This window comes from Canis lupus, chromosome 4 (genome assembly GCF_048164855.1).
Source record: "Canis lupus baileyi chromosome 4, mCanLup2.hap1, whole genome shotgun sequence".
Taxonomy (NCBI): Eukaryota; Metazoa; Chordata; class Mammalia; order Carnivora; family Canidae; genus Canis; species Canis lupus.
The window spans coordinates 84,069,587-84,082,433 of NC_132841.1; positions in this window are offsets into that span (position 1 = coordinate 84,069,587).

Genomic DNA, 12,847 nt, shown 5'->3' on the forward strand with positions numbered 1-12,847 from the left:
AGTGTATCAAAGAAAATTTTACAAATTAAAGTTTGAGAAATACACTGGTATAAACCAGTGAGTCTTTGATGTATTTGGAAATCAGAGAGCAAAGATGTATTTCTATCTTTACTATCTGTTTTTACTTTACCTCTGATTCTATAGGGGCAAGTATCAAGCTTTTCCTAATAACAATTACTATTATTTAACTTTTATGTATTTTTAATTATCATTTGTCTCCATATTCAACTCTTTGTCATTAAACTGTGAATTCCACAAGTCTGTCTAAATCAGAATAATAGAATAATATTCAAAATTTTCTCAGCTTGCATAAGCATTAGGATATATAATTTGTTTCATAAATTTACAAGTTCGGGTCAATAAATCTGAACCTTTTTTTTTTAAAGATTTTATCATTTACTCATGAGAGACACACAGAGAGAGGCAGAGACACAGGCAGAAGGAGAAGCAGGCTCCATGTAGGGAGCCCGATTCGGGACTTGGATCATGGGACTCCAGGATCACGTCCTGGGCTGAAGGCAGATGGTCTACTGCTGAGCCACTCAGGCTTCCCTGAACCTTGATTTTATAACCCATAATGTAAACTCTCCTATCCAAGCCCCAACATTATATATCAATCACTGTGGTAGGCAGAATAAGGGTCCCAAAGTTGTTCACATCTTATTGTTCCCAACCTATGACTTCTTCCTTGCTTGACTAAAAGATACTTTGCAGATGTGATTAAAGTCGTGAAATTTGAGATGAAGATTATGCTGGATTATCCAACTGAATCTAAAGTAACCATTTGACTCCTTGGAAAGCAGAAAACCTTTCCCAGCGCTGTTCAGAGAAAGCTAGAGGACAATGGAAGCGTGGTCAGAGAGACATTGTATTGCTACATCAATGGCTTTGAGGGAGGAGAAAGCTGTCCATGAGTCAAGGCATTCAAGCAATCTCTAGAAGCTGAAAAAAACAAAAGCAACTGATTCTTCAGAAAAGAATGCACCTGTGCCCACACTTTAATTTTATTTTTATTTTTTTGTAGATTTATTTTATGGGTATTTTAACCAGTGAGAACTACTCAGACTTCTGACAACAATAATTGTAAGATCAGAAATTTATGTTGTGTTAAACTACTAATTTAGTGGTAATGTATGCCAGCCACCATAAAAAAATTAAAAAATAATAAAACAACAACAACAACAACAACAACAACAACAAAACTAATATAACTACTTGAAGGCCTGGTTTGTTTTTTTGCTTTTTTGTTGTTTTGTTTTTTGTTTTTTGTTTTTTGCTTTTTTTTTTTTTGTTTTTTGTTTTTTTTTTGGCCTTTGTAAAACCCAGAGTCCATCTCATCTTTCAAGAATCCCTTTGAATTTAGGAGAAGCTTCCTGGAGCTGATATTCCACAGCTGCCTCTCATGTATCTCTGTAGGCTAGACCATGACCTTGGCCACTGTATCATTGCTTGCTTTTGGGGACTCAAGAATTCATCCAATTTTCCAGGTAATCTCCCTGCCCCATGTAAGCCCCAGTAGAAGTACATAGTCTGATGATATTTTTATCTTTACAGCTCTGTCATTTCCAAGTTCTCATAATACTGCAGAAGACTATGTATTGGTGACTTCCACTTAAGATTTTGAAAGAAGTATTGAGAAAGCAATGGTCTGTAGACCAGGAGTACCTAAGAGACAATATTAGATATCACCTTTTCTGAAAACCCTTCAGCCATTCTACAGCTTGAAATATGTATTAGATTAATATTTTTGTCTTTTTCCTCATGTACCAAACCCAAATCTCAACTTCCCTTACGTATGCATTCGAGAGAAAGCCATTAAGTTCTCTTCTTGTAGCCTGTACTTAAATTTCACACAAATTATTGAAGGAGTCCTTCTAAATCAGAGCATTGAAATATTATATATATCAATATAATAATTATATATAGTATATAATTACATGATAATATTATATATAAATGTATACATATACTTTACAGAGAATATTCTCAAGTTTTGAGCTCTATATTCTTTTCTTTTTTAAAAAATAACAGCAAAACCTATAGGAAAGTGCTAAAAATGAAATGGAAAATGCCCAGAGCTCAATAATATTCTCCTTTGCATTTCTCTATTGCATTTCTTTGACATCTTTACTCCTTTTATTTCTTTGAGCTTGAGAATACATACCCTTTGATAATTTTTGCTTTTACATTTTAGCCATGATGAGACTCCTACATTTTATCCATGGTAATAGTTGAGGAATGACAAAATTTCAAAAAAAAAAAAAATTACGTTTGCATCCTAGGATGGGGGGTGGCATTACTAAAAGCAAGTTTTAGTTGCTCCCAATTCCAAGAGAATACAAAGATAAGAAATCAATCATATTTCTATTTTGATACTTGAGATTTCCCAGGGGTATAAACAGAGTGTAAAATAGTATAGACATTCTTGTTATTATAATTCACAGGGAGGTGATATCTTATCCTGTTGGGAGACAATCAGAAATGTTTTGTGAAGGAAGTCAATTACGTATCTGTAGCTAAGATTCAATAGTTGGAAATAAGTGAAAGTGAATTACAGATATAAGAAACAATGACAATAATGGGAATAAGAGATGTGAAAACAAAAAACCTGTATGTAATACAAATTGGTATCCACATTCATATGAGGTTAAAGGTTGACAAGCCCTTGACAAGACCCTTTCTAATGACCCTTAGGGCTAATCTGAACCTTTATCACGAGTCTCCCTCCCTCTCCAGCATTATTCTCATTCTCTAACAAGAGCTTGTTTACAATTCACGGAGAAAATTATGACCATCAAGAAATATTTCCTCCAGGTTCTTAGTTCTCTACCTATATCAGTAGCCCTACCTCATTGTAAATACTCTGGCAACTATTACATTTTAATTGCCCAGTCTAGTATATATAAATCCGTTTTACTTACCAAATGCCTCTATTCTTTTGAACTTTACTGTTTCTTTCTGGAAGCTTTCTGCTCCTTGGAGTTGTCTGACCTCACACTCTATTTTTCTTCTAAGTTTCTAGCAATTTTTTTTCTAGTTTTCTTTCTTGTTTCTGCCTGTATAAGTAGAATTTCACCAAAATTCTAATCTTGAGATTCATTTCTTCTTGCATTAAGTATTCTTCCCTGGATTATTGCACAAAACTGATTTTACAACCTGACACTAAAATCCAATAATGTCCAAACCTACACCACACTGCAGAAAGCTCTTCCAAGCTCTATATCCTTAAATAGTATATTCACCTTGACATCTCTTCCCCAAGGATCTACAGCCCTTCTACTCAGTATTTGGAAGCCATCTGGTTAATATAATCACAATCTTTATTTTACCAATTTTCTTCTTTGTGGTACAATAAGAAAGAGATAAGCTTATTGTTAGCTAAAAACATCCCATATTATTATGATATAATTTCTAGAATAGATGAAAATTTTTGACCAGATAGATTATGTATAACCAAACAATCTATCATCTCATATTAAGTATAGTATATGCCCTGGAAGTGTGATAGTGAGGGCAAAATCAGTTAGAGGCATTTCTGTATCACAATCATAATAAGTAAATAAAAAAATATATTTTTAAAAAACTTTAAAAAGGGGATCCCTGGGTGGCTCAGCAGTTTAGCACTTACCTTCAGCCCAGGGCATGATCCTGGAGACCTAGGATGGAGTCCCACATTGGGCTCCCTGCATGGAGCCTGCTTCTCCCTCTGCCTGTGTCTCTGCCTCTCTCTCTCTCTCTTTTCTGTGTCTTATGAGTAATTAAAAAAAATATTTTAAAAAATTTAAAAAAGAATCATAACGAGTTCCCCTAACGATCCTTTAAAATAAACGTGTATTTCACCTTCACATAACTTTGTGGCCACCAGTGACTTGAAGCTTATCAGTTTCAGTGAGTCCCACTTAAATCTGGTTGGAGAAGAGAGAATACCAGAAAAAAAATTCTTTTTATACTTCTGACATAATATATATATATATATATATATATAGAATTGTTAAACTTGAAAACAACCAAATTATGTAAAACATAAATATGTGTAAAAATACATAATTAGAGATTATTGCTAGTGATTTATGAAAAAAATAGACTTCTTTTATGTAATTTGTTATTATGTCTGTTAAACTTTTAAAGGAATTCATTCATTTAATGTCTATTAATTGTATACATAGGATATTTAATTAATATATGTTGACCAAGCATATTCTGAAGCTAGTAGTGCTCGATATAAAAAAATAAAAGTACTTTGAAATCGTGTGCATTCTGTTCCAAAAATTCACCTTAGCAGTCCTTAAAAGTTCTCATATGACAGTCATCAACCTGAATCTGTGCAGTTAGAAATAAAAAGTAATAATAAAAAAAAAAGTTTGTTGCTGACCTGATGGTATATATTCTTTCATTTTTGTGAGTCTATTGAAGTTTCAATCCTAGGAGAGTTTGATGACACTATAAGATATCACCATTGGGAAAAGCAGAGCAGGTCAATTGGGTGGTTTATACAGGTAGAACTAAAAATAAAATGAAATATTTCTCTATCCTTAAGTGTTCAAAGATTGCATGAGTGAAAATTACCAATTTTATTGACTAGGGTTTCGTACTCAAGGACTCCCAGAACTTGCACTTTTGATGTAGTAGAACCTGTTTGAAAGGAGAAAAAGAAGTTTTAAAAGTAGAGACAAGTGATATTACAAACTGATTTGTTGGAGTCTAGCTTGCTCACAGCCTGGATCCCTTACCCATAGTGACTGGTCCTTGTTCCTGCAATTACCTTTTGTAAAATTTAAGTGGTTTCTTTTTAAATTTTAACGATAAACCTGCTAAATATCTTGAAAGTCTTCTTCCTAAAAATACCTTTTTGGTATGATATTTAAAGAACTAAAGGACATCTGAATTTAGAAACACTGAAATGACTTCAAAGTGAACAATGTTATATTCAATATGCATTTGGAAGAAAATATGAATGTACATGTTTTAATAGGCTCCAGATTCAAAGAAAGTATTTATTTCAAAAAATGTAATTAACCTAATGACCAGGTATAAATTCATGAGCAAAACTCAGTCTTCTTTTCTTTACATATTCAAAAGGGATTGCACTAAAATATATTCTTTCATTAAAATATTTACTGAGTCTGTGAAATACCCAGGTATTTTGATGTATTGTTGTCATTAAGTGTTTGAAATAAGTCTGAGATCTAGTGTTTTTCCCTAAGTTAATTTCTAACTCGAAGTATGTGTTATCTTTGTAATTAAGTAAAATAACAATTATTTAACAGCAAAATATATTGGTAGATCTTTTTATTAAAGAAGAAACTAGGTAGGTGCATTATTTCTTTACTTTTCAAGTCCCTGAAATAGAGCAAGCTTCCTTGAATGGGATTTTAATGAATGACACTCAAAATTATATAGAGTCTCTATTTTTATTGTTCAGACTTAATCTATTAAATAAAGCATCAACAGAAGAAATACATTCAATAATGCGCGTTACTTATCTTCATCATTTAGAAAAAACAATCTTCTTGCCTGTTATTTTTAAAAAGTCTATGTGTAATTTCTATAAAACCCATTATGTTGACGACTAAAAGGACAGAAAAATTATCAGTATTTGAAAGAAAGTGCATTCTCTTTATTTCTAAGTTAAAAAAGAGTGTCATTATGTTTAAAATATAATTGATATTTATTTCATAATGCCAAAGGCTTTAATAATCATTATATAAAGAAAGTATACAATTTCCTAAATGAGGAGCAGCTATTAGCCATTTTATCACTCATACTATGACCAAACTCTTATCATCAGCTAAAATTTTTATATTATTTATACATCTTAATAACACCCAAAATTATGAAAGACGAAATAATATGAGGAAATATGTCTCTTTTTAAAGCACAAAGAATTTTGGGTAAAATGTTTTAAAATGTTTAATTAATTCTAATAAGTAAACTCAAATGTAATGGAAACTCCTTGGAGTTATAAATACAAAAAGGAATGGATAGAGGGTGGGGCTATGAGCTGATGCTGCAGTTATAAATGGCACAGTGCTATATTTTACTTCTCTAGGTAATCGGGAAGATGGTTTTCATGCCTATGAAGGTACACCAGATGAGAACCTGTGTTTGTATGAATTGAAAACATAGACCTGGAAGCTGAAAATAAAGTTAGGACTCATGAACTTACACAAACTTAGAAAAATCAGAAGCAAAAATATTGCTACCAGCTCAGTAAAAACATGAGGATATTTTGCTCAATTAACCTGAGGTTTAAGTGAGAGAAAATGGTTTCTATTGAAAACTGAAACCAGGCATCTAATCTATAAATTGATGTAAAGATCTTTTAAAAATATATTTATTTATTCATGAGAGACACAGGGAGAGAGGCAGAGACACAGGCAGAGAGAGAAGCAGGCTCCATGCAGGGAGCCCGACGTGGGACTCGATCTCGGGTCTCTGGGACCATGATCTGAGCTGAAGGTAGGAGCCCAACTCCTGGGCCACCCAGGTGTCCCTGATGTAAGGATCAAATTGACAGTCATGAGATCTCAAAATTCAAAGTCAAGAAACTAATAGCAGATGAAATGCTTTTAGAATAGAGAGATCCTTTCAATACCCACTGCAGGGGAGCACACTACATCAAACTCCTCTGAAAGAACAACTTTCAATCCTAATGCTATCAGATTTTGGCAGAATATATTTCTTAATACATATGACTTAGAGTCAGCAGACAAGATAAACAGTAAGATTATATATTTGGTAATTTGTGTATTAAAAACATAAGTTATAAAAAATAAAAATAAAAATAAAAATAAAAATAAAAATAAAAACATAAGTTATAAACTTTGAAAAGACATCACAACAGACATTATAGATATGAAAATGAAACTTTTGAAAACTTCTATGAAACTTTGTGCATATAAATTATAGAATTTAAATGAAATGGATGAATTGCTAGAGAAATACAATTTGCTGTTAGAAGGAAAATAAATCATCTAGAAAATCCTATATGCATTAAGGAAATTGAATCTTTAATTCAAAACACACTTATAAAAAAAACTTTATAACCTAGAGAGTTTTCCAGATAAATTCTTCCAAACTACTAAGGAAGTAATTACCTAAGATGATGAAAACAAAATAGAAAAAGGAAACACTTTCTGATTAGTTGTTTGGTACTTATTTTCTAAATTTAACAAAGATATTACAAAAATCATAACCACACATCATTCTCTCTAATGAACGTGGATATAAAAATAATAGCATGCTGAATCATAGATACATAAAAATGACACCTCGTCATGTTTATGGTAAATTTATTTCAAGAATGTTTGGATGATAAAATATGGAAAATTAATCTATACAAGAGCTTACTAGAACACATTCTCTCTGCAGGTAATAGATCTCCAAAGAAATGAGAAGAGGGTACTAACTGACATATCTTAGTTCTGTTCTCCCCAAATCAATCACCAGAAAAGATAAGGGGGCACAAAACTGGAATCTAAGCTACACAGAGTTATGAAGCCAGCACTCCAACACAAGCCTATACTTCATAACCAGTTTCTAATAAATTCAAATTTAAAGCAATTTTTAAAACAATGGGAATTTTTATTTGCCTTTCTATTTCCTTATTATATTTCTAATCAATGTCTGTTATAGGTTTCTCAAATGTTTGTGAAAAATTTTCCTTGGTGTCTTCTTTGAGTAGACACTAACTTCAGCATGCTACCTTGACTTCCAAGTCTACTTTGTTAATGTTTTAGTGTTTGCATGAAAAATAAGCCCAGGAATCTCAGCTCAACCATTCTATAAGCTAACTAGTGTGTAACAGGGAATGTGCTATGACTCTATATGACCTAATGGTTGATGATCAAAGATGTTTTCGGCTCCACTAATAGACTGAAACATGCTGTTATTAGAGACTATTTTCTGTTTATAGTTGGGCAAATATTTCTAGTTTACTCAGTAAAATATTATTCAATAACTAGGGAAATGTTTGTCCACAAACATTTGGATACATACAAGGAAATTTTATGTTAATAATTAGATTATGTTAAACAATCTCGCTAATGTAAAGAAACCAAAAAGAGACTAGATAAATCTGGTCTCAAGGATTTCTTTAAGACCCCAAATACAGGACTCTTTAGTACGGAAAAAAAAACAACTGTTCCCCCCCCCTCAAAAAAAAAAAAAAGGAATATAATGATATAGATGTGGTTTGGAGTGGTGGGGTTCAGAGCTGATGGTCAAGAAAGAATTCTTGAGATGCTTTTGGTGGAAAAAGGTGTTTTTTTATTATGGTGCAGAGGCAGGACTTGTAGACAAAAAGAGTTGTACTGGAATTGTGAGCAGTGACACATTATATAGGATTTTCCATCCTATGGAGGGGAGGATGACATTAGGGTCCCAGGAAATTGAGTCTATTTCTAGAGATTGATTTTTTCTTGAAAATCTTTAAGATATTACAAACTGATGAAGACTCACGTCCTGCAGGACTGTGATCTCTATCAGTTAATCTTTGTTTTTCCCTTTCCTTTGTTCTAAGGGAACAGGAGTGACTGAGGAATATCACACACATCCTACCTGGGGAGAGGACTTATTGCTGGGTTCGGCTTGTGCTTTGCCCTCAGCTTGCCTTTACTCCCTCATCAGTATGGTGTAAATTAATTGTGATATATCTAACACAGTTTCTGTACCTTTCTAATGTTCTAAAATATGAAAATTCAATATTATATGTAGATCATGTTGATTTTAACAGATACTAAAAGTATCTTTTAAAAACAATATTTCTTTAAAGTTGACCTGAAGAGCCATCAATAGATGCTAAAATTGGAGGGCTTATTTTAGTTAATTTTGATAATTTAAGAACACTTGGAATATTTGGGGGTAAGATCTTTATACATTATCTAACTTATTTTTCTACAAATAGAAAAAATATATATATATAATATATAGAACTCAGTTTTTAAATTCATAAGATAACTTTAAAGGAAATTTGGGGACTACCTTAGATATACATAGATTTAAGACATATAAGTACTTGTGACCTAGATATTTTATTTAATTGTAGTTTTTAATAATAATAAGCCCTTCCCTGATTCTTCATCTGACATGTAACACATATGCATATATTTTAATAAGCTGGTCATAAATTTATGAGGAATAAATAACTCTGAGGACATAAGTGACCCAACAAAGAGATGAAAATAATAGACGGAATATAGATGAGATACAGAGTTGCTTGACTTGTATTTTCAAAATTTAGTTTGTCAGTGATACTTTCACATTGTTCATGCCTGAATGTATTTTTCTTTCTAGGTTTTGAATGTAAGGCTCTTCATATTCAATGACTAGTCAAGCAATAAATAAATAATGAAGAGAAAATAGTCTTACTTGAACATATAGATTATTTTCCTTAAAATCCCTTCATTTTTATGAGGTCACTATAGGCACTTCTGTCTGTCAGGCCCAGGGGCATGCTGGTACACTTTCAAAACAACTCTTCAGTTAGAATTCTCTTATCTCTGTAAATAACAACTTGAGAAAATTAAATTAAGTTCACCATGCCTGTTATCACCAGAAAAGGAAGTTTAGACAAATTTCACCTGGTGATTTTTAAAGTTTTTCTTACCAAATATAACATGTGAATAACTCTTATTATTCATTTCATTCATGGGGCTCAGTAATTAAAGTAATTACCCAATTAACCATGTCAAAGTATTAATTTCCACCTCTTAAGTCAGAGTTTTGATGTCTTTAGTGAGATCCATTCAATGAAGTAACTAATGTCTCATATACTTTTCTCCATTTGAGGTAATATAGTGAACACACAGTTATTGTCATCAGGAGAGTTTATTATCTAGGAAAATGATGAGTTACAATCAGCAACATTAAATAACCTAATGTAGTAATAAAAGCAAGTCAAATGCAATAGTTATCCTTGCTAATTAAATACAATTCATCAGAAAGTGATAGTGATTAAGTGAAGGAATGATTTGCCATGAGCTATGTTGATATTAGAAAAGTGTAATCTATTTATTCATGATCCCTGACATTAAAAGGGCACATGCTAAAACAAAGAACTAAAATTTATGTTAAAATTTAAAATGTCTAAAGGTAGCATAGACTATTTTAGGTATTTTCTCCTTGATTCATGCAGTTACACTGATTGCATGGCAATCAAATTTATTTAGTTTGACAATGCACATTTATTAGTCTTTTAGCATTTATTATGTGCTGAATTCTACATTTGCCTTGGGTTAAAAAAAAATCAAGGCACACACTCAGAAAAGTTGAGAAGTTTACTCATGGTCATACAAACACAATTACAGAAATTATTCCTCAGTTGGACCAGTAGAATCTCATCATAAAACATTATTTAATATTATAGAAAGCATTACATTGTGAATATGTTGTATTTCTGTTTTCAAAATTCATGAAAAATCTTTGAAGAATTTCTGCAACTTGCTGGTTATTCATATCTGAGCATATATACACATTAGAATAGTTTTCTATGATACTTTTTGACAAAAGAAGACTATAACATTCTTATACTAATGAGAGTTTTATTTTTCCTTCAAAGAAAAAAAAAGACCCACATTGAACCAACATGTCTCAAAAATAGCTAAATGTAATCTTTACTAAATAATAATTTATTATATGATTTTAAGAGTAACTATGGCATGTTTATTTTATTTATACAATGTGTGTAAGCTTTTTCTTTCTGGGTATGGAATGCATTAAAAACACATTTGCAACTTATACTCTCTTGATCCAACAAAAAAGAGAGGAAAATTAAAATCTTAATATTGTTTTGATGTTTGATAATTAACTAACAAGTAGAACTCAGGCAGGATATATTGCATCTGAATAAATAATAAATAGCTTAGGGGATTTCTCATGATATATATTTTTATTTACAATCCTAAAATAGCCAATTCAGCTCTTACTCCACTTTAACATTTACCTTTGAATTAAAAGTAACTTGAAGGAATGCATTTTCGAAAGTGGGGAATTCTATTTTCAGATGAGTAACTCGATGTGTAATTCCAGAGTCAAATTCTAGGTGATTTTGACATTGGCTAGATATATTGCTCAGATTATATTTTGCTATGTGTTTCAATATTAAATGTCAGTAGGAATAACTTCATGATATTTATTTTGCTATATCCGAGCAGATCTTTTTATCGTTGTAATCAGTACCTGGCTTGACAAAATTATCCATAATTTTGTGGGAATTCCCATAAGACCAGTCTGGTTGTGAAAGAATCTTAAAGATGTAGTTGATTTTTGAATGTTTTAGAAAAATGTTACAGATGTCAATAAGTTAAGTAGCTTAAAATTGTAGTGTATAAGTAGAGTAACTTATGTGAATGAGCTTATGTGAATGGTCTTTAAAGTATGAAGTAGGAATGAGAAGAACTTTGGTAATTAATCATAAATACAACATGTTCCTCAGAAGAGCTAAAAAAGAAAGCATAACTATATTTTACCTAACGTGCTTGTTAGTAGACTTTCTAGTTGTTTTTGACTCTTATCTTTGTTCTTTTCATTAGAAAGTAGTGTTCTATCACAGTGTATTAGAATTCATTTGGTATTCTAATCATCTTGATTTAATAGAGTGCAAACTTAATTATATTAATATTTTGTACCTTTAGAAAATGTGCAAAAGCAATTTTTTCCATGGTGCAATTTCAGTGCCTAGCAAAGCATTTTGTAACTCGCTGATATTTCTTCTGAATTAATTGTAAATAACTTAAGGTTATCTTGAGGATAGTCCTTCCTTTATTTTAGGTATAATTTCTCTTACAGAATATAGTATTATATATGTTTGCAACATGTTCATAGGTGCTAATTTGCTACCAATAAAATAGACTCTCATCTTTAACATTTATTGACCCTATTCTTACTGTACCCAAAGATGATCATATTGATGATACACAGATTGTGGCATAAAGCTCATATAAAATCTGCATTTGGAATGTAGATGTGGACGTAGGGGTAAAAGGGATTTTTTTTTTCCTGCTGTAAAAAAAAAAAAAAAAAGAAAATTGGTATTTTTACCTATGCTATTGTTTTAATTTCTGTTTCCAACTAACTGACTAAGATATTTGTAGAAGAAACACATTCCACTTCTAGTGATACTAAAAGGAAGTAGAATTGAGAGAAATATTTCTCAGAAAAGACAGCACAATGCATACTGTGAGACTGATTTATCTTTTCTGTGAAACATTGAAAGATAATAAGCTCTAGATAAGTTAACTAATACTAAATATTAAATGGTAGATATACTTACTAGGTTTGCTTTGTTTTGTGTTTTAGGTCACTAAAATCATCTGGGTTCAAACAAGCATGAGAAATGATAGCTCTTGAAAAAAAAGAAGTCCAGAGGTAATTAAGCATAAGATTTGGCTGGTCACGCTCTTCCCTATTTTCCTCAATCTGGTTTTTAATATGTTTTGTTTCACCGCTCCCTATTCACAGCGGGAGATTTACCCTCCACTGAAGAAAATCGAGTTTCTTGTGACTTGGTTAAAAATAAGTTACTCTTTTTCCCAGAAGCCCCCAGCTTACTGCTCCATGGCAATGAGCTTAAGTCTGCACAGCTCAGAGCCAGTTATGTGGAAGAGAGAATACTTGAACACTAACAATATCTGTGAAAGTGAGGACTAGGAAGTGGATTGCGAACAGGCAATCAAACACGCTCACAGGATGACAATTGTGTATAGATTAACAAAAGGTTGTGCAATGACATAGATTAAGGATAGTTGGAACGCAGGTAGGCAGGGACAGGACCCCTGCACCTAAGAGGAAACCACGCTTGAAAGGACTTTACATCACCCTGAAGGAGCCCTCCACCTTTCCACATGCG